Source organism: Heliangelus exortis, chromosome 22, assembly GCF_036169615.1.
Source record: "Heliangelus exortis chromosome 22, bHelExo1.hap1, whole genome shotgun sequence".
Classification (NCBI taxonomy): Eukaryota; Metazoa; Chordata; class Aves; order Apodiformes; family Trochilidae; genus Heliangelus; species Heliangelus exortis.
This window is the reverse complement of record NC_092443.1, coordinates 9,356,813-9,370,954: the sequence shown is the minus strand read 5'-3', so window position 1 is coordinate 9,370,954 and position 14,142 is coordinate 9,356,813. Positions and strand designations below refer to the sequence as shown.

At 53.9% G+C, this 14,142-nt stretch overlaps 1 protein-coding gene and 1 long non-coding RNA gene across 3 annotated transcripts in view; one reads left to right on the top strand and one right to left on the bottom strand.

Moving 5' to 3' along the window:
• RXRA (retinoid X receptor alpha) overlaps positions 1 to 14,142 on the top strand; it is a 106,395-nt gene that overhangs the window by 14,473 nt on the left and 77,780 nt on the right. The gene's annotated exons all lie outside the window — the stretch shown is intronic.
• Positions 181 to 1,992, bottom strand: LOC139806573 (uncharacterized). Its single transcript, XR_011730289.1, has 2 exons — positions 1,822 to 1,992; positions 181 to 280 (listed from the first exon to the last, which is right to left on the bottom strand). It is a non-coding gene; the product is annotated as an uncharacterized lncRNA (long non-coding RNA).

Sequence of the window (14,142 nt, the reverse complement as noted above, 5' to 3'; positions counted from 1 at the left end):
TCCTCAGTGGAAGTGATTCCCGGGTGAGAAATTCCCACTGTGGAAGTTTTTATTACCAGGCAGGGCTAGGTTTGTTTTGTTTATCATCCGTTTACTTGGCTTTGGAGGCATGCCCAGATTTCTCCAATTTTGTGTGTGTGGATGTGTGATTTATTAGGATTCAGGGTTTTTTTTGTTGGGTTGTTTTTTTTTTTTCTGGTTTAATTTCACTTCCTCAAACTGACAGGCCGTTTGAAGAAACTTCTTTTGGATGATTTCCTCTATAGTTTTACAGGGATGCCTAAAAATAAAGAGAATATGTTACAGCATGGTTGGCAATTAAAAAAAAAACAACCAAAAACCACCCAGTCTGCTGCTGCTGCAAGAAACCCCAGCCCTGTTTTGGTAACAGAGTTCAGAGGGTGAAAAAATAATATCATTTCACTTTTGGGTATTTAGAGCTTTTGACAGCACTTCAGGGATCAATGGCTTTCCTGGTGTCACTGGAGAGGTGGTTGTGCCATGGTCCTGTGCACACTTTGGGGTGTTCCTTGCTTTCTGCAGGCAAGTGGGGCATTAAAAAAGCTGTGTGTGTGTCTAAAGATTTGTCAGCTCCAAGCTTTGGTTTCGTGTCTTTGCTCCCTTACCTTTACCCAAAAGGAAAGGTAAAGGAAAAAGGAAAAGGAAAGGAACCAGAAAAAAGAAAAGAAAAAAGAAAAGAAAAAAAGGAAAAGGAAAGGAACCAGAAAAAGCAAAAGAAAAAAGGAAAAGGAAAGGAAAAGGAAAAAGGAAAAGGAAAGGAACCAGAAAAAGGAAAAGAAAAAAAAAAAAAAAAGAAAAGGAAAGGAAAGAAACCAGAAAAAAGAAAAGAAAAAAGAAAAGGGGAACCAAATTCAGCTTAAGAAGCACTGGGAAATGTTAATTTCAGCCTTCAGAGAATGGGGAGCAGGTAGCAAGGGCCAAGCACCTGTAGCTGACTTGAGCTGGGTTTGCTGCTTCTGTTCTTCCAGGGATTTTTCCAAGCTGGGTGTCAGAACAGGGACCTGGCTTTGGGAAGAGCTGAGGGCAGGGTTCTGCCTGGGCTTTGGTGATGGAGCCCGTGGCACTGGGAGGTGTTGGGGACCCCCCAGCTGTGTCAGGGAGATGCTTGGATGCTGCAGGGACCTGGGGAGCTGATCTGTGCCCATCAGCAGAGAGACTGAGATGAAGGGAAACTTCCTTCCCCCCTGTCCAAGCTGTAAAAGCATGAGAAAGAGAGAGTGAAAGATTTCCCCCAGGGATCAGCAGTGATAAAAAGCCTTTCTTTTGAAAAGCAATGAGAGAAAAGGAGTGTGTCTAATCCTCCCAGAGAAGAAAGGGAGAACATCCCTGGGCTGCCTGTCCTGCTGGGGCTGGGGGGATCCTGGTGTGGATGCTGTGATCCAATGCTCCTGCCCAGCTAAATCCTCCCTTGGCACTGACTGGGACAGAGAAAGGGTCAGATCCCCTGTGCAGGAGCAGAAGTGATTTTCATTGCATGGGATCAAGGCATTTGGGATTGGGGGAGCTCCAGGGAGTCAGCCCCGGGGGGTCCCTGTGGGGCTGGGGGCTGTGCTGCCTTGTAGGGTGTGGGCAGCAGCGTGGGGCTGGGGGATGCTCCTGGCTCTGTTGCCATCCCCACATTGCTCAATCTTTGCAGAAGAGCCACGCTGGCACCCAGTGGGGGAGAGACACCCAGAGATTTTCCTTCTCCTTTTACCCTTGGTCATGGGGCTGGAGAAGGCTGGAAAGGGAGGGGGGATGCAGCCCTGAGCGAGGAGGCATCCTTGTCCCCAGGGGGGGTATCCAAAGGACTACCACAACCCCTGGTTGCTTTTTCCTGAGGGTAGAGGGACATGCAGCTGGTCTGTCTGGCTGCCTCCACAGCCACCTTCTCCTGGTTCCACCCTGTCACCCAGTGTCACCGTGTCATGCAGTGTCCAGGCGTGGCACAGGAACTGCTCCATCACCCTCCCTGCCGTGGGTCCACTGGTCCTGTGCTCACAAAGTCCAAGCTGAGGCTGCCTCTGGTTGTCTTTATTGTGGTTGATGATTTATTTGGAGCAGCATCCGCCCTGTCTCGTGACTTGATTAAAAAAATAAAGCAAAGAGCAGCACAGTGTGGGTGCTGTGAGCCGGGGGGTCCCTTTCCCTCAGCCCCCAGGGGGTTTCCAGCCTGTGCCTGAGCTGTGTGGAGGCTCTGTAGAGGATTAGCAGGAAAATGTGCTGGGGATGGCAGGGTTGAGGCAAATGGCATCATCAGAGTGGAGTGAGCTGTCCTGCTGGGAGAGCAGCTTGGCTGGGGATGGAGAGGTGGGCATTGGGGTGGGAACCCTCTGCAGGGGACAACTGGGGACCCACCAGCTCCTCCATCAGCAGGGCTGAGGATCCCTCCCTAGGCTGTAAAGATTCTTCTGCTCATGAGCAAATCATCTGTGTCTCCTTGAACAGAATAATGCTAATCCACAGCCAGGAAAGTCCTCGTTATACTGGGATTAATGAGTTTGTGTTTAAAAAAAAAAAACCCAACCCAAGAACACCACCCCAAAGCCAGCAGCCTGCAAAGGAAAACCCTTCAGGGAGATGTGGGTGGTGGCACGATGGGGCTCTTGTCACAACCCTGCTGCTGCTGTGGTGTCTGGGGAGGAAAACAAAGCTGACATCAGGGTGGATTTGCTGCATCCCGGGGCTGCCTCCTGGGCTTCCCCAGCAGCCTTGGGACGTTCTTGCTGTGCCTCTGGGTAAGGATTTTGGGGAGGTTGTCACCGTTTTGCTGTCGGGAACCTGTGTTGTGGCTGGTGGGTGAGCCCAGGGCATCCTCGTATGTGCTGGGAGCCTGGGAGGCATGGGATGGTGACTGTCCTGTCGTGGTGTCACCTCTGCTCCCTCTGGGAACAGCGGGGAAGTGGGGCTGAGATTCTGTCACATCCTGGGATGTGAGAGCTTTGGTGATGGGAGCTGATGCCCTCGGTCTTGAGGAGGGTTTTGGCAGAGCCCACTGCCCTCTGCTTGCCTAGGGAGGGAGGGAGGGAGGGAAGGAGTGAGTCATGAACCCCTCGCAGAGAAAGGGGAGCAGGAAATTAGCTCATGGCTCTTGTGAAAGAGAGAAACCGACTCGGTACCTGTAATTAAAGCGGGTGTCAAGGAATGAAGAGCAAATTCCACAGGGGGCATCTCCCCATCTCCCCAGGAGGGAAAGCACTGCCTGCTGCCTGACCCCAAAGTGGCCACCCCGCCCCGCTGAGGGGCAACTGAAGGGCCAACCCTGAGCCCCCTGCTCCCATCCCTCCTGACAGTCAGGAGCTGATGTAGGTGACAAGGCCTCTCGTGTCCTGTCCCTGTCCTGCTGCTCCAGCTCACAGGAAGGAGATGGCTGTGGTGGGAATGTGGGGACAGGGGGTCTGCCCCAGGCAAAAAGGTCCTGAGGAGCAGGGGGGGCTTGCTGGGGGTCCCTGGGGGCAGAGGTGGGAAGAGGCAGTGGTACAGAGGAGGGGGTTGGGGTGCCTGCTGTGGGAACTGCAGGTGATGGAGGGCAGGAGCAGGATGTGGGTCATCAGGATGGGGTGAGATGGCCTGGAGCTGAGACCTGGGTCAAGGCACTTAGGGACCTGTCCTGCAGCACTATCTCTGTGTCTCCTCCAGGGCTTTGTTCCCCTAAATTGCTTGTGTTGCCCCCCAACACTCCTCTGAGGGGAAGGGAAACTGAGGCACGGGGGTAACACTGTGTGTTTGCCTTGCTTGAGCTCTGAGCACATGTGTGGTGGCTCCAGGCTCTCAGACCTGTCCCTGCTTCTCCAGCCTCTCCTACCTGTGAACCCTGGGCTGGTGCCAGGAGCTGGCAGCCAGCAATGGGGTCCCTGTGCCATCCCCTGGCACAGCACCCTGGCTTGGTCCCCACAGCTGCCAGCACCTTCCCAGCAAACGTCAAATCTGCTGAGCAAATGGAAAAACAAGAAAGAAAGAAAGAAAAAAAAAAAGGACAACAAAAAAAACCCAACCCTCTAACATGAGGAAGAAATGCTGGTGTGTCCTGGGTGGATTAGTCGAGACTCCTCTCTGGATTCCTCCGAAGGGAGGTGCTCGTGCTGGAAGCCAGCCACCAGCTGGGCCTGCTGCATTTTTCCTGGATTCCCTTACCATTTGGGGACTAAACTTTTGTCTGAAAAATACTTGTTTTTAACTTGGTCGTGTCTGTAGCTTTGTCTCGGCTTCGGGCCGCTTGGCTTTCTCCTGGCTCAACAGATGCTGAGGTGGGTGCTCTGGGAGGAGAGGGCACAGATCCTCCATCCTGGACTGTCCTGGCAGGAGGAAGGGAGAGAAGGGAAGGTTTGATCTGATGCAAAAAAAAAAAAAAAAATAGTTCCAGAAGTTGCCTCCTATTTGGCCCCACCACCCCACATACACTGCAGGAGGATGGAGCAATAGCACTGGGAGGCTGGGGCAAAAGCAGCAGCGTTGGAGATGTTGGTGAGAAAATCTGGTGTTGGTGGTTAGTGGAAACAAACAAAAAAAGGGGATAAATATCTTGGAAAGTCTGGTAGCCCCTGACATGAGGACTGATGGACCCAGATACACGATTGCCTTGGAAAACACCACTGAAATGTGCCCTGCTTCTGTTTCTCTTCCCAAGTGGTTGTTTCCCTCCCAGCTGTGGGGCTGGCACAGGGCTGGGCTGGCTACCTGACCCCTGGCTACCTGACCCCTGGCCACCAGCTCCTTGCTGCAGCCCAAGGAGCCCAAAAAGCTCCTACATCCCAGCCTGGCAGGGGGATGAAGTGGGTGCTGAGGATGGGGCTGAGCTCCCCAGCTCCCCAGGGCAGGGCTGGGGCTGGTGAGGTCCCTTGTTGATTGTAGGGTTGCCAGACACGGTGCAGCTCTGCGGGGTTGCTCTCTTGCTTCCCCTGCTCAGGGATGGAGCTTGCCCAAGCCAGCAGGACAATCCGGGCTGTGTTTTCATAATTAAAACAAATAAAACAAACCCGTACGCGGCGTTATTTACAATCGGGGCTCGGGGAAGAGTGGAGCTGAATATTGTTTCCTCGCTGAGTTTTTTCCCTTTGTGGCTCACACACGAGTTTGTTGTTGTTGGCTGCTCCTGAGGCCACGGGCTCGTGTGCTGGGCTGCTGCTGGCCCTGGGGTGGCCAAGGTTGGGCTCTGCCCGCCAGGCTGCTGCAGGGTTTGTTCCCTGGCACCTCTGGGTTTGTGGCTGGGAAGCTGCTTTTTGTGAAGTGAGGAGGTGCTGCTGCTCAGGGGGCTTTCACAGGAAGGATCTGTTGGAGGTGAAGTGGAGTCATAGACTCACAGACTGGTTGGGGTTGGAAGGGACATTAAGGGTCACCCAGTGCCACCCCTGCCATGGGCAGGGACACCTCCCACAGCCCAAGGTGCTCCAAGCCCCATCCAACCTTGGACACTGCCAGGGATGGGGCAGCCACAGCTTCTCTGGGAAACCTGGGTCAGGGGCTCAGCATCCTCACACCAAGGAATTTCTTCCTGATATTCAGTCTCCCCTCTTTCAGCTTGGAATCCTTCCCCGTCATCCCATCCCTCCATGGTGAAGGGTCTGAAGGGTCTGAAGTCCCTCCCCATCTTTCCTGGAGCCTCTTCAGGCACTGGAAGGTGCTCTAAGGACTGAATCCTTCTCTTCCCCAGCCTGAATCCTTCTCTTCCCCAGGCTGAACAGCCCCAGCTCTCTCCATAACAGAGCTGCTCCAGCCCTCTGATGAAATTCCTGACATCCTCTGGACTGGCTCCAATAACTCCATGTCCTTCCTGGTGGGAGGTTTTCACCCTGCTGCTTCCTCACGGGTCCCAGCCCAGCCAGGGATGCTGCAGGGAGTGCTGGGTGTCATGGGGTGCAGAGGGAGGTTTCTTTTTTCCCCTGATGCTGAGGTGCAGGCAGAAAGGTCGGGATGGGAAGCCCCTGGCAGGCAATCCCATGCCAGGTGGGAGTTTGCTGCCACCTCCCTGGGGGGCTCCACACACCTCCCCAGGCAGAGCTCAGCAGTGTCCCCCATGGGGACAGCCTTGGGGGCTCCCCTGGTGCTGGGGGGGTGGGCAGGGTGCTGGTGGCATGGTTTGGTGCAGGAGCACCCTGCAGAGCACAGGCAGCACTGCTCAGGCACACGTGCAGCGAGCTGTGCAAGGGCTCTGCACACACACACACACACACACACACACACACACACACACACAGAGCACACTTACCTGCTTCAAGCTGGGCTTAGGAGACCAACATCTAGCAGATGAGTTAATGGCAATTCATCAACTCCCAGGCACTTAACAAATATTAATTAATGGCTTTGCTGCCAGCAGGGTCTGTGCAGTTAGCCCAGCTGATGGGCTGGGGTGTGCAGGAGCCCTGGGCCCACAGCCCGGGTTCCTCAGCATCAGGGCTGCCACTAAAGCTGGGGACTCATTCTGGTCCTGTGGATGTGCTGAGCAGTCACCTGGGGGGTTTTGGGGACTGGAGGGGGCAGATCCCAGTGTGGGCTCCTTTCTGCTTTTCTGGGGAGCCACACTGCACCCCTCTGGGCTTCAGAGCCTGAGCATCTCTGTGCTGCTCCATCCCTGTGCCTGTCCAGGTGATGCTTTTGGTGCTGGTGTTTGGTGTCTCTTGGCTTTCTGTTTTTGTCCCCAGAAGTGACAGTGTGTGAGCTGGGGTTGGGACTCTTTGCTGGGTGCCAAGAGGTGGGCAGTAGGGTTTGTGCAGGTCCAGTTGTCTTTAAATCCCTCTGGATTGAAATCCTGCTTTGCTGTTTGATTCTTTACTTCTTTGGGCCTGGCTGAGAAGTTGGTAGGAATCCTGCAAAAGGCAACTTGTTTTGTCACTTGTTTGGGAAGGGCTTACATCTCAGAGGCCCATTGTGCAAGTAGAGCTAAGTTTAGGTCTCTGAGCTTAAAATAGAAGAAAGGAAATAAAAAAAAAACAACAACCCAATAATAATTAAGCCTTTTCCCCTGGGCCAAGGAAGAACAGTTTGCTAGAGTTGACTGACCACCTGCAAGGTGGCCCCAAGGAAGAGACATGGTTACATGGTTCCTGCTGGCCAAAGTCAACATGGGAGGTGGCCAGGGCTGCTGCTGGGGACAGGACATGGTGGAGAGTGGCCAGGGGACAAGGTGAGGATTAACCCCCTGTTCTGATGGCATCTGCAGTGCTGGATTCATGCCAGGGACTCGTGGACATGTCAAACAAGGGACCTGTTGCAGCAACCCACCCCGATGGTTCAGCCTGGTCCAGCTCCTTTTGGGGATGGTTCCTGGCCAGGCCAGGCAGATGCTGTGTCTGTAAACCCCCATGTTCATGTCACTGTGCACAGGAGGTGACCCTGGCTCTGTCTTGGCATCCTTGCCACGTTGTGCCATGCTGTGCCATCCCTGCTCTCTGTGCAGCCTGAGGAAGAAGCTCAGTGGAGGCTGACCAGCTTGCTGGGCATCTCAAAACTCATCCTGTGAGCTTGTCAGCACTTTGTAATCTCCCTTCTCCCCAGGGAACATCTTGCAAAGGTGTTGACAAACTCGTGAGGTCACGGGGAGCTGTGGTGTGTGGTCAGCTTGGTCCCTCCCCAGCACCCACCAGCCAGAGCCTCTCCTCACCTGCAGGAGCCTGCCTGGCTCTGAGGGGATGGAGATCTGCTCCTGAGGACAGAGCAGGAATAATTTTGGCTGTTATCTTCATAACAAAACCAGCAAATGCTGCTCTGTGGCAGAAGTAGGAAAAATGTGAGGCATGTGTTGGAGCAGAGCTTCAGTCTCTGGGTGTTTTTGGAGGGGGAAAAACAAATATACATGAGGCTTTTTCCTTTTGTTTAAAACCTCTTTTGTCATCCCCTCCTGCTTTTGGACAGCTCTCTGACTTTCAGCAGCTCCTGCAGGAGGTGGATGTTGGTGCTTGGGGAGGTTTTTCCATATGTTTCCCATAGCCCCGTTTGCAGGTTTCACATTATGGGATGGAAGAGGGAGGTAGGCTGCTGTAATGTCACATGATAATATGAAATTAGCTCCACTTGACATAAATTGAAGGCAAACCAGTGCTCTTAGGCCTGGGCAGGGCTTGCTGGAGGTTCCTGCCCTTCTCTGCTGCCTTGGGGTGGGAGCAGGAGCCCGTGTCTCTCCGGCTGTTTTCCCCTGTAATCCTTTGCCTGCATAGAGTGAATTCCAGCTCATGGTGGGAATTTAGGTCAAAGGTGCTTTGAGTTCAGAGGAATATGATCAAATTAGGTCTTTTCTGCGTTTGCTTGTGCTTTTTTTTTCTTTTTTCTTTTTTTTTTAAGGGACTTACGTAGGCAGGGCTGCAGGAAGAGCTTGGTCAGATCCTGACCATCCTTAAATCCTGACAGCGCTGCCTTTGCCAGCAGCAGGGCTGGGATTTCATCTGGAAAGGTCCAGAGCAGGTCTGTATTTTTGGCCCTGCCTGGAAGGGAGAGGTGTGGGTGCAGCTGGCAGAATCCCCCAAGCCTGTGGCACCCCCTAAGAGGCCACCCCTGGGGGGACCGGCTCATGTCCTGGGGGTTGGAAGGATTAAAATCTTATCCCTCTGGAAAAAGGACCTCATCCCACTGGTTGTGAGCTGGGAGGTGTCTGCTGATGTCCCTGTGGTCCTGGGGAAGGGAGGGGTTGTTTCCTGCTCCTTCATTGCCCCAGCTCTTCTGCTCCCTACCCGGTATCATCCATTCTCCTGGTGGGATCCCATGGGAGCTTTCTCTGGTCCTGCTTCAGGTGAGGTGGTGGTGAGCACTGGTGAGACCACAGCTTGAGTCCTGTGTCCAGTTCTGGGCCCCTCAGCTCAGGAAGGAGATTGAGGTGCTGGAGCAGGTCCAAAGGAGGCAACTGGGCTGGTGAAGGGATCCAGCACAGATCCTATGAGGAGAGGCTGAGGGAGCTGGGGGTGTTGAGGCTGGAGAAGAGGAGGCTCAGGGGAGACCTCATCACTCTCTCCAACTCCCTGAAAGGAGGTTGGAGCCAGGGGGGGGTTGGGCTCTTTTCCCAGGCAACTCTCAGCAAGACAAGAGGGCACAAGAGGTCTCAAGTTGTGCCAGGGGAGGTTTAGGTTGGACATTAGAAAGAATTTCTTTATGGGGAGGGTGCTCAGCCATTGGAATGGGCTGCCCAGGGAAGGGGTGGATTCTCCATCCCTGGAGATATTTCAAAAGAGCCTGGATGTGGCACTCAGTGCCATGGGCTGGGAACCACGGGGGGAGTGGAGCAAGGGTTGGACTTGAGGAGCTCTGAGGTCCCTTCCAACCCAGCCCATTCTAGGATTCTATGATTTTATGCTTGTACCATAGCTTCCCTTCAGGATGGGGTGGGCTTGGCAAGGCACTGGGCTCTTCAGAGGGTGCTGAGCCCTTTCCAGGATGGATCCACCAGCCCAGAGACTCCCGTTCCTGGGGTGGGAGGCAGTGGTTGGGATGCAACGGGAAGGAGAGATGTGGGATTTGAAAACCACCCCTCTGTGCCCCTTCCGTGACATCCCTCTGCTTTTTCCCTGATCTCATGGATATAAGGCATTGCCGTGATTCCCAGCCTGGGCTTCTGCTCCCCTCTGCAGCTGCTCCATCACCGCGCTTGAGGCAGCATCGTGCCGGCTGCGGAGCGGCAGAAGCAGCCGGGAGCAGGGAGGAGGGGCAGGGAAATCCGGGCTTCCGCTGGCGGCAGGTTTGAGGAGCAGGGAGGAGGACAGGAATTCGGGTTGTGGTGAAGTGCCTCAGCCGCTGGGACTTCTTTGCTGAGTGGGGAATCGCTGTGTTTGTGCCAAAAATCGGCTCGCAGGATGCCGAGGCGTGGAGCTGCTCCCGTCCCTCTCTCTCGGCAGGGTGGGAGCATCCCGGGGGCTGCCTGAAGCGTGGGGGGGGGGATGCTTGGGATGCTCTGGATCCTCTGGATCCTGCTGGCATCCCGGCCAAAGCAGAGCTCATGTGTGGGGGAGAGCTGGGGTAGAAGGGGCAGGTGCATGATGGCAGGTTCTCCCTGTAAAAAGCCTGGGAAAAAAAAAAAGGTTTTATGAAGAAATATGTTAATTGTCATCTGCTGTCTTAGCCAACCTAAGCAGCCTCTTAAAAAACTGGTTTCCTGCCTGATGTTAATGTGGGGTCTAAAATAAGAGCTGCAATTTCCAGACACTTTTTGCTATTAGTGATAGGCAGGCGTTAACCATTCGAGCTTAAATTAATTGTGCTGTGATGTGGTTGTTTTTTGTTTTTTTTTTTAAATTTTTTTTTTTTATTATTATTGATGCATAATGTATGATGAGAAAAAGTGAAAAAATAATTAAAGTCTGAAGAGCGCTGCATGGATTCATTCATTATGAAATCTGGGTCAGCAGCCGGAGAAGGAAAACAAGGAGGGGGGGGTTGCTGCTGGAGTGGAAAAACAGGACTTCAGAAGCACTGCAGGCATCGGAGGAATTCGTGAAAGGCCCTTTTCAGGCAGCCTGGGAAATCCAAAGTTCCATTGCAGCTGCCCCCCGAGGAGGAGGGTGGCTCCTGGGGATGGAAGGGGGTGCACAGGGCTCTGCACCTCGCTGGGGAGGGGATTCCCTCTCCCATCTCCTCTGCTGGCTTCTCTTCCAGATGTAGGGATGGGGGCAGGGGCTGCTGTGCTGAGCCAGCAGATGTGTGTGGAGGTGACTGAGAGGAGAGCCTGGAGAGGTGGAAAGGGCTGTGCTGGGTGTTTGCAAAGCTGGGGATTAAGAGTGGTGTCTTTTCTAAGGGCTCCCTGTGCCATGAGCATCCCTGTGCCACAAGCATCCCTGTGCCACGAGCATCTCTGTGCCACAAGCATCCCTGTGCCACGAGCATCCCCGTGCCACAAGCATCCCTGTGCCACGAGCATCCCTGTGCCATGAGCATCCCTGTGCCACAAGCATCCCTGTGCCACGAGCATCCCTGTGCCATGAGCATCCCCATGCCATGAGCATCCCTGTGCCACGAGCATCCCTGTGCCACAAGCATCCCTGTGCCACAAGCATCCCTGTGCCATGAGCATCCCTGTGCCACGAGCATCCCCATGCTGCCAGCATCCCCATGCCATGAGCATCCCCATGCCACAAGCATCCCTGTGCCACGAGCATCTCTGTGCCACGAGCATCCCCATGCCATGGGCATCCCTGTGCCATGAGCATCCATTGCTGGGAGGGCTCATTGCAGTGCAGCTGGGATTTGGGGACAGGCAGAAATGAGGCTGTCCCCAGTTTGGTTCCAGCTTTGCTCCCCAGTGCCAATGGGCAGGCAGCTCATGGGCACCCAGCTGTGCATGCACCCAGAACCCCCTCTTCTTGTGTAGCAGGGTGTGCATCTCCAAGCAGGAGCTGCAGGGATGGGTTTGGAAAGTGGCAGGAGTGGGAGCTGGAAGGCTGGGAAGACCTTGTCTGGGACACTGCTAATTGGTTTGCAGGGAGTGTGGCTGAAACTTGGAGGCTTCCTCGTTGCCAGGAAGCTGAGAGGTTTCAAACCGTGTTTTTGTCCTGCTTTAGAACAAAAATGTAGCACTTGTAGAATTTAATGGCAAAATGGAAGTTCCCCTCCTTCCTCTTGCTCTGCCCACAGGAAATATGGTCAAAATTGATGGGACTTTGCAAACAGTCAGCATTCATCCTTGGGAAATCATTTTCTGTCCCAGTCCAGTTAAGGGCTCTTCAGAGCAAGGGTGTTCTCCAGCCCAGTCCCAGCAGAAGAGAAAAGTGATCCCAGTGGGAGCTTTTGGGCTTTTTCCTTCAAGCAAATATTAATTCTAGCAGTGCTAGGAGCACCTTCCTCTTCTTTTACCCCACAATAAATAAACACAAGTGCAGCACAACCCCAGACTGGTGCACAGAGTTCAGCTGCTCCCAGGGAAAACCCCTCTGCTCTCTCTAGTGCAGACACACAGTTTTTATCTTTTTCTGAAGATCCATTTCCTCCGCTCCTGCAGATCTCCTTGTGTCATGCGGAGACCATAAATAAATTGATGTTGAATTTAGATGCTCGTGTTGGAGCAGCGAGGATGATATAATCCTGTGTGCAGCAGAGATGGCAGGAGGGGATGGGTCTGAGGATGGATATAAATGGGTATTGATCGCCCGGCTGCTGCCGTGCAGACAGAGCTGCTTTTCCTTCCCAGTGAACTTTCCAGGACATATCCAGGTTCGTGCAAGGGTTATGGTGGTTGTAGGAGGGGGAGGATCTGGCCCTGTGGAGAAAAGCAGCAGGGTGGAGCTTGGGGGGGATGTGGGGGGGGTTCCTCCAGGGCTGGCATGGCTGTGCTGAGGGCTGGAGCTGTTTGCCTTTGTGGTTTCCTTCCCCAGGCAGGGTGATGCTTTCTCTGGAGGTATCTGGTTTCTCTCCTGGAAAGGCTGGCCTGATTTATTTCCTGGCCAAAGGGATGCTTTGGGGTGTGGGGAGTGCTGGGAAGAAACAGTTAAACCGGAGATGCCGGGATGTTTTCCCACCCGGGGAATGGTGGGGGGGACACAGAACAGGGATTGAATGGGGAGGGAAGTAATAACGCTTCTAATTTTCCTGTGTGATTTAATAAAAATGTAAATTGACTTCGGGTGGATGACTCACTATGGAGGGTGGTGTCGATCAAGATTAATTGGTGGCTGCTCGAAACCAGTTGGGCTTTGTTCCTTCTTCTCAAAGGCAACTGGAATGGCTCTGTGGTGATGGGGAGGCACTGGCCTGGCCCTGGGGCTGCCACTTTACCCCTGCCAGACACCCTGGGCAGATACCCCTTCCAGCTACTCCTACCAGATACCTCCCCCTGCCAGATGCCTGCTGAGCCTCTCTGGCCCCAGGATTTTCCAGGATTTTGGGGCAGGATGTCAGGTGGACAGTGCCTCATAGCTTTATCCAGCGTTGTGGCTGTCTCCCACTGGGCTCCCCAAGCCCCAGGAGTGGGTCCTGGTCCTGGTGGGGAGGCAGATCCCTACTCTGGACTCTCTGCTGCAGGATTTTGGGGCAGGATTTGGCCCCATGCAGGGGGTTTTACTCCTGCCTGCTCCTGCCAGGGTGAGCAAAAGTGTGGCAGGACACTGCACTCTGACCTGGGTTCAGCTCTGGACACTAATGGATTACAAATAACAATAATAAATTACAGGAGATGGGATAATCTACCTACTGTAATGTTGTATTACCATGACTGTTAGTTATATATTAATGTATAATTGTATTACATTAGCTACATATGCATAATCCTCATGCTTCAGGGCCTCAGCCAACCTTTAACTCTCTGTGGTTCACAGAGAAACTCCAGTCAGGGCTGGGTGCCCTACACACCACCCCTGGCATCAGCAGCACCCTCTGCTGAGGCATCTCCCAGGTGTTTGCAGCTGGGTTGCTGCTGCAGGAAGCATCACTGCTCCCTGGCACCCTGCTCCCCAGCCCTCCCCCAGCCAGGGATGGGGTCCTGAGAGCAGGAGCAGGGATGCAAAGGATACAGGGAGGGATGAGTACATTTTGCAGCAGTGGGTCAGGGTAAAAAGGGAGGAAACAAACTCCCCCTTTCATCCCTGGCCCTGTTTTGCTTTGGCTTCACACCTGAGCAGTGCAAGGCAGGGCTGTGATTGCTCCCCAGCAGCTACTTGGTGTGACCAAGACCCAGTTCTGTCGAATTTAATGAAGTGCCAGCCCTTCCCTTCAGTTATTTTTAATGCACTGAACCCTGTGACGGTTCTGCTCAGGCTCTGGTAAATCCAAACGAGTTGCTTTTTGTTTGGAGACCCTCCCCCTGCACCACTGGATTGCTTGTCTGGGGAGAAATTACTCCTTAGGCTGGAGAGACTTTGCTGTCTTTGGTTTTGGGCTCTCCCTGGTGTGATTTGCAAGGCTGCTGATGCTTTTCCCTGGGCTGCGAGTGGGATCCAGGGTCTGGGGATGCAAATCTGTGCCTGCACCAGAGCTGATGCACAGGGATGAGGGGCTTCACCCTGCTGGGATGGGTTTCCAGCCCAGGAAGATTATCTGGGAGCTCTGTCCCTGCCCTGCTAGAGATCAGCCTGGCTTTTAAGAGCTCCATCCCCACTTGTTCTGCTTCTCCTGGGGACATTCCCTCACTCTTTCACTGGTGCCAGCCTCTGCTGAGCAGTGCCTGTGGCATCAGGAGGGATGGGAGATAGGAATTCCTGCCCTGCCTGTCCCATCCCAGCCCTCCCCACTCTCCTG